Raw genomic sequence first — 13,110 nt, 5'->3', positions numbered from 1 at the left:
TAAAAGCAAAGGTGGTTTTTGTATATACTTGTTGGGATTTGCCTCATTGTTTGACATCAAATAATGATGTGAAGTTAGTAGAGTGAACCTTTTGCCATGTTCAGTTATAATACTTGGTCTGTGTTCAGGTTGACACATTGATCAGCCCTGGAATATGCAGAATTAATAAGCTAACCTAGTAGTGTAGACTTTAGTAATCTACACAAGGTCCTGGGAACCAAGTTTCCAATTACAGACTTGGAATCCAGCTGATATATGTACAGGTGTATTGTGGAGACTTCACCAAATGCACCCAGCTTGCTAACTGAGAAGCATTTCTTCGCCTTGTGTATGACAGCTGAAAGATCTTTTTGTGGGAGTAAAGAGGCAAAATTGCAAAATAAAGTACTGTTTTGATGTGGGAATTGTCATGAGGTTGTGTTGAAGTGACTTTTCAATGTGGGATGTTTTTCTGTCCAAAGGATTATCATGCTACCACCTATATTAACAAACATTTTTGCTGCCAGGGTCACTATTTCAGGGTGACTACAAATTAATAAAATCATTGCTACAGTGTTTTCTGTTTTAAGAAGCACTGACTTGTGCCACTAATTCTTGTTTGATAATTATGGATTTTATCCTTTCTGCATCATAATTTTATCTCCATCTAGGTCTACACTTCAGTATTTGCTAGTCCTGTGCTATGAGCGTGTGCTTCTGCCACTTCTACTTCTATCTCTAGCACTACTGTGTGCATCCTATGTTTTTTCCTCAACATAATTTTGAAAATATCATTGTAAAATAAATGTAGACTATACATTTTATGAAAGGGGAACAGGTTTGGCCATGATTTGTTTGAATCTTTTTTTTTAAATCACATTTTGGTGAATTGAGTTTTGTCAGTGTGGTATACCTAGTTCCACCCAAGTGCTTTGGATATATTACGATGTAAGTACAAACAATTTTACAGAGTGAGGAAAGATTACTTGAAGAATCAGGGCCAACAATTAAAATAAGGCTCCTTTGTTAAGTTTGCAATAAAATCCTCAATTATAGGAAACATGGCATTTTTACTAAAATGTTGCTAAGGTAGCCTTCTTCAACTTGGTGCCCTTTAGATATGTTGACATTATAGCTTCCAACATATCTGGAAAACCTATTTCTATTGCCTTCAGATGATGTAATTTACATTTTAATCTCATATAAGCTGACTTCTAATATAACACTGATTGCTTATTATATAATCTCTGCACAACTTTGATAGAAAAACATTTCACAGTTCAACACTTGATTGCTTGCTAGTTTAAACATATAAGACTTGATTGTCATGTAGTTGTAATTACAGAAGAATCCTTGCCTTTCCTGAAGCATTTTAAATTCTATGGCATGCTATATAAGCCTCTTTTCCCTTCCTCTCATGCTTGACAAAATAACGAAACTCATAGGTTGAATAAACAATATTAATAGGTCACAGTTGGTTATTCTGCTGTATAGTCTTACTGGTAAAGGCCAGGAATGTGCGTGGATTAGATTTTCTGTATTAAATGCCTATTTCAGAATTCACTGCTTTCCTACACTCGGTTTATAATTCCAAAACCTTTGTACTGCTTATGTTTGGAAAAGTTTCAATAACTTACTTAGCCTTGGGGAAAAAATGATTTGGTTCTATTTGACTCTATCCTATTGGAGTGTTTAATAAATACAAAGAGTGTCATGACATCTACTTTTCATCATTGACCAATGCTTGGAGGGTGGCAAAATAAGACTGCTATCCCCAGATCATTTTGTCTACCAGTGCAGTAGTGATCTCAGGTAGGTTGAGGTCATGTAGATGTAGTTCATTCTGCAATACATCAAATGAGGCATCTGGCTTTTTGGCATGGCCCTAATCTGTCTTGGAATCATGTTATAGTCCTAGTATACATGTCAACCAGGCAAGCAAAATAGAATTCCATTTTGCAGTGCAAATAGATAAGCCTCGCTTAGCAACCACAATTGGCATTGACAACCTGGCTGTTAAGCAAACCAGTCATCAAATGAACACTGTGCTTATTTTCAGGATCCCTGAATACCAAAATTTTCTTTGCTTTACACGGGTTGTCACAGCTATTGGTCATAAAGTTACTTACAATCATAACAACAAAACAAGGCAGTTACTAAACAAGAACTACTGATATTTTAATTTTTTCTAGATGCTATGAGCTGAAAATAGATTGAATCTTGGTCTTGAACCCTTTTTCTCACAACCTGATGTTGGGATATAGTTTGCTTGTGTAATCTTAACACTCATACATATACACGCACACCAGGCATTGTTATTAGCAGTAATACTACATTGGATTTTTAACTATCCTCTCATTTGAGATATTAGCATAGGTCTTAATTCAACTCATGCATTCCTTGCTCTCCTATTTCCTAGAAATAACTTGGCAGAGTCAACTTTCTTTTTATAGATGAGACTAAATTATCTTCAGGGCCATGTTACATGCTTAAGTAGTTTTCAATAACTAAAAGAGAACAGGCTTTCTGTTTTCAATATAATACAGTACTGGTTTGACTAGATTTAAGTTTAACTCTAGTGTGATTTTATTGACTAACCTGTTAAGTGGCTCCAGAGCGTTTCGTAGTGGGTTGATCACTGTTTTTGGCATTAGATCTGAGCTGTACGTATGTAGTACTCCTGCAACTGTTCAGGTTTTTCTACTGAGCAATTGCCTCGCTGTGAAGAAACTGGTGCCGAATTTTTGTTACATCCCTATGCTATTCAGTTAATCCTGGAATATTGAAAATTGCAGGTTTATGATAAAAGTGACTACTGACCATGCCATTAGGCGTATAAACCATCTATATACATTAGGGCAAGTCTGAACTTTTTGAGAGTAGACTGCATACAGAATACATCTTGAAGTTGTCCTTGATTTTTCCCAAGTTGAAGCATGACTGTTAGAATATTAATATAATGTGGGATGTACAGAAAGCAACTTCTACACCTGATTTGCCTTTCATTAAATTACCATGTTGCTTTTTTGGAATAACCAGACCTGTTAAGTCTGGATAACTGCATCTGAGAAACTGAAAAATACTCCAAATTGGGTGTTGCTAAATCAGAGCTTCCAGTTTGGCTACTGTGGTCTATAGGAAGAGTTGTTGGCATTTGTATAGCTGACTTCAAGTATCCTACTGCTTTTCTGTGTAACCACCAGGCAAGGAAGTTGCTAAATGTAATCAAGATAGAACCCAATTTAAGAATACTTCCATCAGTCATTTCATCCATGGAATTAAACTTTAGGCTTGTTTTATAGCCTCAAGTGGAAAGGACAATGGTATTATAGCCTAATTTAGGATTAGAAAAATATTTCTTTGAAGTAAAATTAAACTTGTTTTTTTTTTCAAATTAATTCTGCTTCCAACAGTTTTTTTTTTAAAAATCACTATAATACTACAAAATGATGTGGTTAAAGTTCTCTCTAAAACCCAACATATGGCACAAGTCAGGATGGCTTGATAGATCTCTTTTCCCAAGAATAGCCATCCCATTCATTCTAGTAGGGTGGGCAGGCATGGGATTCCTCCCTTGAAGTCCCGCCAGGTGGGAACAAGAAGGGGTGCCATTTAGATAACAGCGCCTGCCTTTTGGAATAATTCCACATGTCCAATGCTTCATTGGTCATGACCCTGCCAGTCTTTAGGGAAAAAATTGCAGTCCCCCGCCCTCCCTTGATATTTGGAGTGATCAATGTCCCCACAGGAAGAATGTGTGAATATAACCTAGTTTGCCTATTATTCTCTCTCCTTCCCTCCCCCTCTCTTTTTAAATATAAAGCCCAAAGAGAAAACAATATTTTAATCTGTGGCTATTATTTTTTGCTGGCTGTGGAAATTAACACAAATGGTTCAAAAAAGATGCATGTTTTGACTTGAGCAACTGCTAGAACCATTTCTGGTTGGTTGAAACAGCTTTAGGAGATTTGCTCAGTAAATTAAAAAGCTGTACTGCTGTGAACAACATTTCCACCCAGGGCTCTTCAAATTTCTGGAAAGAAGCATTTGGGCATATATTTTTCAATCAAGTTGTGACATGAGAAGACATATACATGTGGTCAATCGGAATCATGATGGGTTACTTTTCCCAATTATATAGAGTGTACCAAAAGACAGACCTCCAATGCATTAAATGTTCCAATTGGCAATTTTCATCTCAACACTTATTTTCTTGGCACATGTCCTTTGAATATTCCTACCAGTAAATACATTGAATAGGGTGGGGGGAACTATTGTGGTTGCCCTAGGAGGGGGGTGAGTTTTGGTACACTCTTTATACAGTATGTGGCATATGAAATCAATTTATAGTACTCTAAAAGAGACATGTTCTTAATGGGTTTTTTGTTAGTTTTGGTTTGGCCTATTCTACTCAAGGACAATATTAGCTGGCCTATGTGTTTATAAAAATTCTCTGACAGCAGTAAGTAATGGGTGTAGCCTGGCAGGGCAGTCACATCCAGCTACATCTGTATTTAGGACATGTTGAAAATTTCTACCCTGAGTACTTCACAAATGTAACAAAGTATTAGATAATTGGGATACTAATAATTAGGATTGCAACAACAACAACAAAAGAAATGAATTTTATGCTGAGAAAAATATGAAAAGCTACCAGGACAAGCATGCTAGAAATCTAGGGACATTTTTTGTCCTGCAGATTTTAATCTTTCACTTCTTCATTAAAAAATCATTTTTTAAGAAACAGCCCAAGCCACGTTTTGTTTTAATAGCCACAAACTCTATAACTAGTTGTGTTAGCTTTGTTTTTCCATTAAAAGCACTACAAAGCGTTGGTATGTGCTCTTTCGGGGCTTTTTGCTAGGTTATTGCCATTGAAATTAAATGGAAAATAAAACCTTGATAATTTTTGGCTTTAAAGATTATGGAAGAATCATACAGATTTTCATGGGAACTCGGAAGCATGAAAACACAATTCTGATTTTATACAAAAAGGAAAACCTTTTGACTTGCACACGAACAGCCCATCAAAGCAGTTTCTTAAAATTTCAGGAATGCTGCAGTTGCAGGAATAAATTTCAGACTAATTTAAGATGGTGTTATTTCATACATGTATGAAGACTGACAGATAAAACAGTATTAGTTTACTAAATATGACATTCCTTAATGGTATTTCAGATCATTTTACAATATAAATATGAGCAAAACTCTTTAAAAATCCATGAAACAATATTAAATAAAACCCAATCACATTGTTATAAAAATTAAAGTTTGTAAAACATAGTCCTGGGCTATAAGTCATTTGAAAGACCTCTATAAATATAAATGCACTGAGCACCAAAAGATAGCAATAGCACTTAGATTTATATACCGCTTTACAGTGCTTTACAGCCCTCTCTAAGTGGTTTACAGAGTCAGCTTATTGCCCCCCCAACAATCTGGGTCCACATTTACCCCCCTTGGAAGGATGGAAGGCTGAGTCAACCTTGAGACTGGTGAGCTTTGAACTGGCAAATTGCAGGCAACCGGCAGTCAACAGAAGTCGCCTGCAGTACTGCACTCTAACCACTGTGCCATCGAGGCTCATCATAGGCTGTGTGCAAGTAATGTTTCTAGAGCTTCTGCGTAACAAGCACCATTAACCAAAAGCCTCTTCGATAGCTACTTCCTATCCAATTGGCCAGGAGCACCCAAAAAGAAGTATTCTGAAGATCTTGAAAGTTTGATCATATAAATTAGACAGAAAAAATAGGGTATGTTTGTGGTCATGCCCCACCCTTGGTAAGTTTGGTGTCTGGTCAGAGTGTTTTAAGGAACGAGTTGTTAAAGTTTCTTTGTCTTCATAGTGCCCAGCAAGAAGAGTTGAGAGGAGTTTTTTTTTCTGTATTTTAGTTAATTTCTTGCAAAAAAAATAAAAAAATTCAGTAGATATGCTTAAGAGAATAAAGTGCTTCCCACACTGCACAGGACTTTACAGTGGCTACAGCTACAGTGGCTGAACCAACAATCACTAAGCTACAGATGTAGTGATTGGATTAGTATACCATGCATAATGGTGTATTAATACGATGTCCATATGCAGTTTAAGATGTCTATTTTTAGTGAATTGTTATCCTCCAACATTTATGAAGGGATAACTGACTATAGGGATACTAGACTTTGAACAAGCTACTGTATTGTGCTACCAATTTAGCCAAACCCAGATTATTTGCAGTTGCATTTCCCTGGAGTCCTTGTCATAAGAAACTACTGGTATACAAAGACAGGTTGGGTGAAGCATATTGTTAAAACTCATATCCATGGTTCTGCTATGATTCCACTCAAACTCTTAACCTTTGAATTGTTACTGTGTTGAATGGATATGTTGTCAGCAGCTTTATCACATATTTTGAACTGAACAGGTTTGGCTCTGTTCACCTATTGCAAATGGTGAAGGGAGTTGTACCCTTAACATGGATAAGTTGCTGTTGTTAGTTGCGAAGTCGTGTCCGGCCCAACGTGACCCAAGGAACAACATTCCTCCAGGCCTTCCTGTGCTCTACTATACTTTGGAATCCATTTAAGCTCACGCCTACTGCTTCAGTGACACCATCCAGCCACCATTCTCTCTGTCGTCCCCTTCTTTTGCCCTCAATCGTTCCCAGCATTAGGCTCTTCTCCAATGAGTCCTTCCTTCTCATTAGGTGGCCAAAGTATTTGAGTTTCATCTTCAGGATCTGGCCTTCTAAAGAGCAGTCAGAGATGATGTCCTCTAGGACTGACCAGTTTGATCACCTTGCAGTCCAAGGGACTTGCAGGAGTCTTCTCCAGCACCATAGTTCAAAGGCCTCAATTCTTTGGCGCTTAGCCTTTCTTATGGTCCAATTTTCACAGCCATACATGGATAAGTAAATCCACATAAAAAGGTTACCTTAATTTTCACTTTATATGTTTACTGATAAAAGACAAGAAGTAAGGAGAAACTTTTAAGTGCCTTAAAGGAAAATGCAGACTTTGCTGCTTTGCATCTAGTTTTGAGGAGGGGGGGTAGTATTTGCAAAAATTGTGTATTCTAATGTCCAACGGACATGATTTATATTGGAACCTTTTGAGCACAAGCTACCTAATAATAGATATTAGAAAAACCTGTTGTATGTTTTCATGGCTTCTGATTTATCTACATAAATATAAATAATAGCAAATGACTTCAATGTTTGTTTTTCCCTATAAATTAATGCAACAAAAATGTAAAATACAATAGCAAAACAAACAGAACAGAAACAAAAGCTACTAGGATTGTTTTTGACTGGCAGGCAAAATAATAAATAAATGTAATAGGGTATGATATAAAGCCTATTTAATGCTTCCACTTAAAAATGGGTAATTGTTAGAAATAAAGAATGAAGAGCTCAAACTACCATGTAATCCATGCTGTTTGCCCCTAAACAGCCATGTGCTTCCTGGGATGGTAACAGTACTAATATTTTCAGAACTAATATTTGGTGATACTTCATCTCTAAACGCTGAGCTTTCATGTATAGTAATCTAACCATTGAATTCCTATGTCCTATATATTTGTTGAATCCCAAATTGTCTACCCATTATCAAATCCTGTTGTTGTCAATTAACAACATCTTGTCTTTTGGGAAGTATTTTCCTGAATCATATCCATTTTCCCCCCCGAGGACCACCTACTAGAATCTTAGGGTACAACTTTCACCAAGACACTCATTGGTTCAATTACAGCTACCAGAATTCTCGGTAGCATAAAAAGTCATAATGTGAATTCTGTAAATTGGGAGACTTTGGGGGAAGAAATGGTGAATTGAAGATGGTTCCACTGAAAGCAGAGCCGCTGACAGCAGCACAATGAGCAGCTGGCGAGTTGACAAGCTGTAATAATTCTCTGGACAAAGAGAGGATCTGAGATCGCCCACAAGTGCTCCTTACAGTTGTTCCTTTGGGAGACAAAGGAATAGATATCTTGATGTACTCACAATTAGCGCCTTTAAAGACATTGAGTTCGTGACTTCTTTTTCTAATCACATTCAGAAATTGCTTGTTAACTGCTTTTCAGTTATTGGAGAACTATGGATTGACAAGTTTGATAGCTCCAGATAATTTTCTTTCAATCCTTAGCCAAAAAAGATTTAAATACAAGTTTAAAGGTTAAAAAAAAACCACTAGAATTAGAAGCAGAAACCTGATTAAAACTGATTTGAAAAAGCTACAAATTGTACCAGGGGTTCAGATAAATTTGAAATAAGATTCTGAAATTAATTACAATAATACTTTAATTTTGATTTTTTTTAAACAACATGATGGAATGGTTCTTTGAAGCTTGGATACTAGTGGGAACCAGAAGGTACTAAAGTTTACAATTAATGGAGAAGGACATACTGGAGAACAGAGCAAAATACTTTAACATTTGACATGTTGAAGGATATTTTTGAACAATTAACCAGAAGTTAAAGAATAACTTTGCCTCTATAAATAAACTATTTATTGAAGAAGAACAAGTTTTGCCAGATGACTGAAAGAGGATTTTAAAAGGACAAGCCAAAAGGATCATATGGAAAAAGACACTACACTGAACATACAAAAACAAAGCAAGACAACAGATGTCTTAATAATTAAAAGGGATGTACAAATAACAAACCAAGAGTGACCTGAAAAGCTTCCCTAAATTGGATATACAAAAAAGCTTGTTAAAGCTTTGAAGAATTTTATGTGAAGGACAAAGAAAAACTCAAGTTTTAGGACATTATTTGAAGGGGCTGAAGATCAAGATTGCTGAAGGTGTTCTTTTCTGTAGCTTTATTTATATTGTTCTTATTGTTCTTTGTGTTCGTTTTTTAATAAAATTACTATTTAAAAGAATTCAGTAAGTTGCAGTTCCAGTATACCTAATTATGGGATCTGGATAACAAATATATGGTCTATGTATTTTGGAAGTTCAGCGAACTAGATATCTTAAGAAGTTATTTTGTGCTTTTGCAGTGAAACAGGTTAACACTAAAATTAAATTTCATCTTCTTGTTGAAAGAGTATTTAAATTATTTCAAATGCATTTTAAAAGCTAATCAATCTATTATGGAATCAGATGGATGGTACTCTCTTAAATCAACATCATTAGATATTAAGGGGCGGAAAGAAGTCAGTGATGTTTTAAAAAAATAATTCACTTATGACCTTTAGGTTATTATGCATTAGCTAAGATAGGGATGTCAAACTTATTGAGGGCTACATCAGGGTTGTGCTTGACCTTGGGGGGGGACAAGGGGGGCAGAGTGGGCATGACCAGCTTGACATCACTCATATTGGCGGCGCCTGTGGTGGCCCGAGCGCTCTGCCAGCGAAAATGGGCTCCCAAGCTTAGTTTTCAGTTGTGACAGACTCCTGCAACCCTCTGCCAGTGAAAACAGAGCTCTGTTTTCACTGGCAGCGGCACTGCAGGCTGGGCCAGGGTGGGCCAGCAGGCCAGATCTAAGCACCCCGCGGGGCAGATCTGGCCCCCAGGCCTTGAGTTTAACACCCCTGAGCTAAAAGGTATAAGTGATAAATGTTATTCTTTCCTATACTAGATTATCAAATTTGGTCATCTTAATTTGCCATTTCTCTTCTGTGCGGGAGACAGAACTGGATCTAGTTTATGAATTGCATCTGGTCTTTCTATCTACCTGGGCAGATTCCCATGATATCAGGAGGTGGTCTTATATAAACAGAGTAGGCAGCATTCTTTATTTAGGTGGAAGATAAAAAACAATAATTCTCATTCAGCCCTGATTGGTCCCTGTTTTATACTATCCTAGTACAGGAAAACAATGGGATATTTTGTTTTACATTATTTGTTGTTTTGATATCCTGTGATTGGCATTGATGTAACTATGCTGTTCAATATGGCAATATGCTACCATAATTATTTTTTTTTAAAGTGCCTGACTGCTCAACCCCCCCTCTCTCCCTCTCCCCCCCCCCCCCCCGATGATGCCCAAAACCTTATGCCCTACATCAGTGATGGTTAATCTTTTGGGCTTGTCATGTCAAAAATTCATGCCTCTGCTGCAGGGGTGGGTTGCTCCTGGCATTATTGCCGGTTTGGTGACCGCAAAAATTTTGCTCTGCGTGTGTGCGCATTTGCACATAAATAGATATGCGCATGCGCAAAACATTAAGGGGAAAAATTAAATTTGTGCAATTGTATTTGTTCTGCGCATGCGCAGAACCGAAAATCAAGATGGCAGCCCCATAGGAGAACCAGTTCAGGGGCGTGGCAGGCCTGGGTCACTGCTGGTTCCAGCAACCCAAGCTGCCAAACCACTACTGGTTCGGCCGAACCGGTCCGAACCAGTAGGAACCCACCTCTGCTCTGCTGGCCCATGACCATCTAGGCCACCCTAAATATCTGCACTCAGCAGCACCGAGCCTGGGCCTGAAATAAAGGTCTAGCCATTGACTTCAGTCCTAGTGCCACTACTGCCACTCAAAAAGGTTGCCTCACGTCATTCCCTAAGTGTGATTGTCCCCAAGGCCCAGCCGCTCCCCAAATTTGCCACACACTGCTTGTTTTCTTTCGGTTGACAGGCCTCTGTGACCTACTTGAGGCTGCTTCAGGTCACACAAGGCCTTCATTCTTGAAGTAGCTTTGGAAGATACTCTTTTTCAGCCTCTGCAACTTCCAAAAATTGTATAAAAGCCCTTCCCATTCTTGGGTGATTTTCAGAGACTCTGGAGGCCATGTAAATGCACAACTCCTTTGTGTAATTTCCATACTTCCGAAAATAGTTGTTGAGTTTCGGGAACACTAGCATGTCCCCTAAAATGTGACATGCCACTTTTGATGCATGTGTCTCACCCTTACTATCCTAGAAAATCTGAATATTTAACACACTGTAAGAACTTCTTGTTTTTTCTTGGAACTGAGTGTCATATCACTATTAGCCTTCTGGAAATAATTAAGTTACAATTGTGGGATTGCCTATGTTCTCCGTTTAACTAAATAAACATTTTAGACGTTGAGATTTCAATCTGTTTATCTAATATATGCGGAAAACCAGAAGGCAAGGGCTGTGCAATCGTATTTTCAATCCTCTCAAAGTTGTAAACATGGAAGTAAATACATGTAAGATTACAAAAAATATATATATTGGAAAGTATTTTTTTTAATCACAAAGAACAACTAGGTTAATCTTAATCAGAATCAGGAAAACCAACTAAGGACCAGGCTGAATCCTTAACCCAATGGTTTTGTCTTGTTTAAAAGATAGCAGTCTTAAAATATCTGAAAAGATATTATCTAACTGAAAAAGTTAGAGACTTGAAGTATTCCATGCAGGACATGGAATAATGAATCAGAGTTTCAGGAATGTAGAGTCTGATTAAATGTTATTAAAACAAAGCTTAACAGTAAAGTCAGTTGCAGATGACTCAGCTGGAAAAAGGTTCTTTTTTCACAGTATATTATCATACAAAGGCTAGATAACCATCTCTCTGGGAATCCTTGACCTTGAATCATTTGGGCTGGACCCAGTGGCCCAAATGGTATCTTCCAACTTCACAATTCTATAGATTAGAGGCATGGTAAAAGAATGGACCTTGTAAAGCCAATTAAATTCATTAGGTGGGTCTGCCTTTGACATAAAAGGTTCTCTTGCTAACAATATCTGTTCAGATACTGGTATCTGAGAAATTATAGCAAACGTGAAATAGAAAAGGAGGTAACTACACTTCTCCAGTTGCTTATATAACTGATTGCATCTTCGCCCAGGGCCATGTTAGCTGGTGCTACTGAGAGTTATAGTTTAGTAACATTTGAAGGACTATGGGTTTTTTTTCTGTTTGTTCTATGTGTTTCTAGCTGGAAAACAGATACATGTCCAGCTCCAGGTGGAAGTTATCCAAGAATTTATAAATACAAAATAGAAGATCTGGCAAAAATATGTAACATGCCTCTAGGAATGAACCACACTAAAATAAAATAGTCAATGAAATATTATACTCTCGAAACAGGAATTTAGGAAGTTTATTTATTTGATTATTTCTGTCCCTGCCTTTCTTATTTTACAAATAACTCAAGGCAGTAAACATGTCCAACACACCTTTCTCCTTCCATTTTCCCTGCAACAGCAATATTGTGAGGTGAATTGGATTGAGAGAGAATGACCGTCCCAAAGTCACCCAACTGGCTTTCATGGCAAATAAAGATAATTGATAAGCAAATTAAAGCTGTCTCAATCCTGTACCTGGCCTGAAATGCAACTTGAATGAGTTCAGGTGATCTATTTCCTCCCTGATCTGGTGTGACCACTGTTTAAGGATTTTTAAAAAACAACCTGGAATTTTCCCCAAATCTTCCTCTTTCCCCTTCTCTGAGCACTGCTCCAAGACATGCACAGCTCCCTCTGAACCAGAAACGCCTTGATTCAGGCCGTCTTAAAGAGTATATCGGCTAGTATCCTGGGTGTAACAAATCAAATTTTTGTTTCCCAAGAATAAACGTGAGAACGTAACATGGTGAGGCGATTTCCTGACCTTACCAATGCAAGCTTGACCCGAAAAGGGAAGGGGGGGGGAGGGAAAGAGAAGGCGATTTTAAAAACCAAGTCACTTTGCCGAACTGCAAGAGGGAACTTATTTATTTATTTTATTTATTAGTTTGTCAAACAGATACAAGATAGCAGGTATAAGTATGAACATGGACATGAACGAAAGAAATGAATAGATGGGGACAGTAGGACAGGGATGGTAGGCACGCTGATGTGCTTATGCATGCCCCCCTTACGACCTCTTAGGAATGGGATGAGGTCCATGGTAGACAGTTTAAGGTTGAAGCTGAAACTTGGAAGGGGCATGTCCAGAAAAGAAATTTCCAAAGCGCGGAAACATGGGAAAGGAATAGCACCGCTGCCCCTTTTGCCGTCCTTAGAAGAGGCAGTGCCATCGTCTTGAACCATCACCCACATCTAAAGGGGATCACGCGGCCACCCACTTGAATAACAGAATAACAGTTGGAAGGGATCTTGTAGGTCATCTAGTCCAACCCCCACCCAAGCAGGAGACCCTACACCATTTTTGACAGATGGCGGTCCAGTCTCTTCTTGAAAGCTTCCAGGGATGAAGCTCCCACAACTTCCAAAGGCAAGCTGTTCCATT

This window comes from Natrix helvetica (genome assembly GCF_964273705.1).
Source record: "Natrix helvetica genome assembly, chromosome: 7".
NCBI lineage: Eukaryota > Metazoa > Chordata > Lepidosauria > Squamata > Natricidae > Natrix > Natrix helvetica.
Note: the sequence above shows the minus strand (reverse complement) of the source record.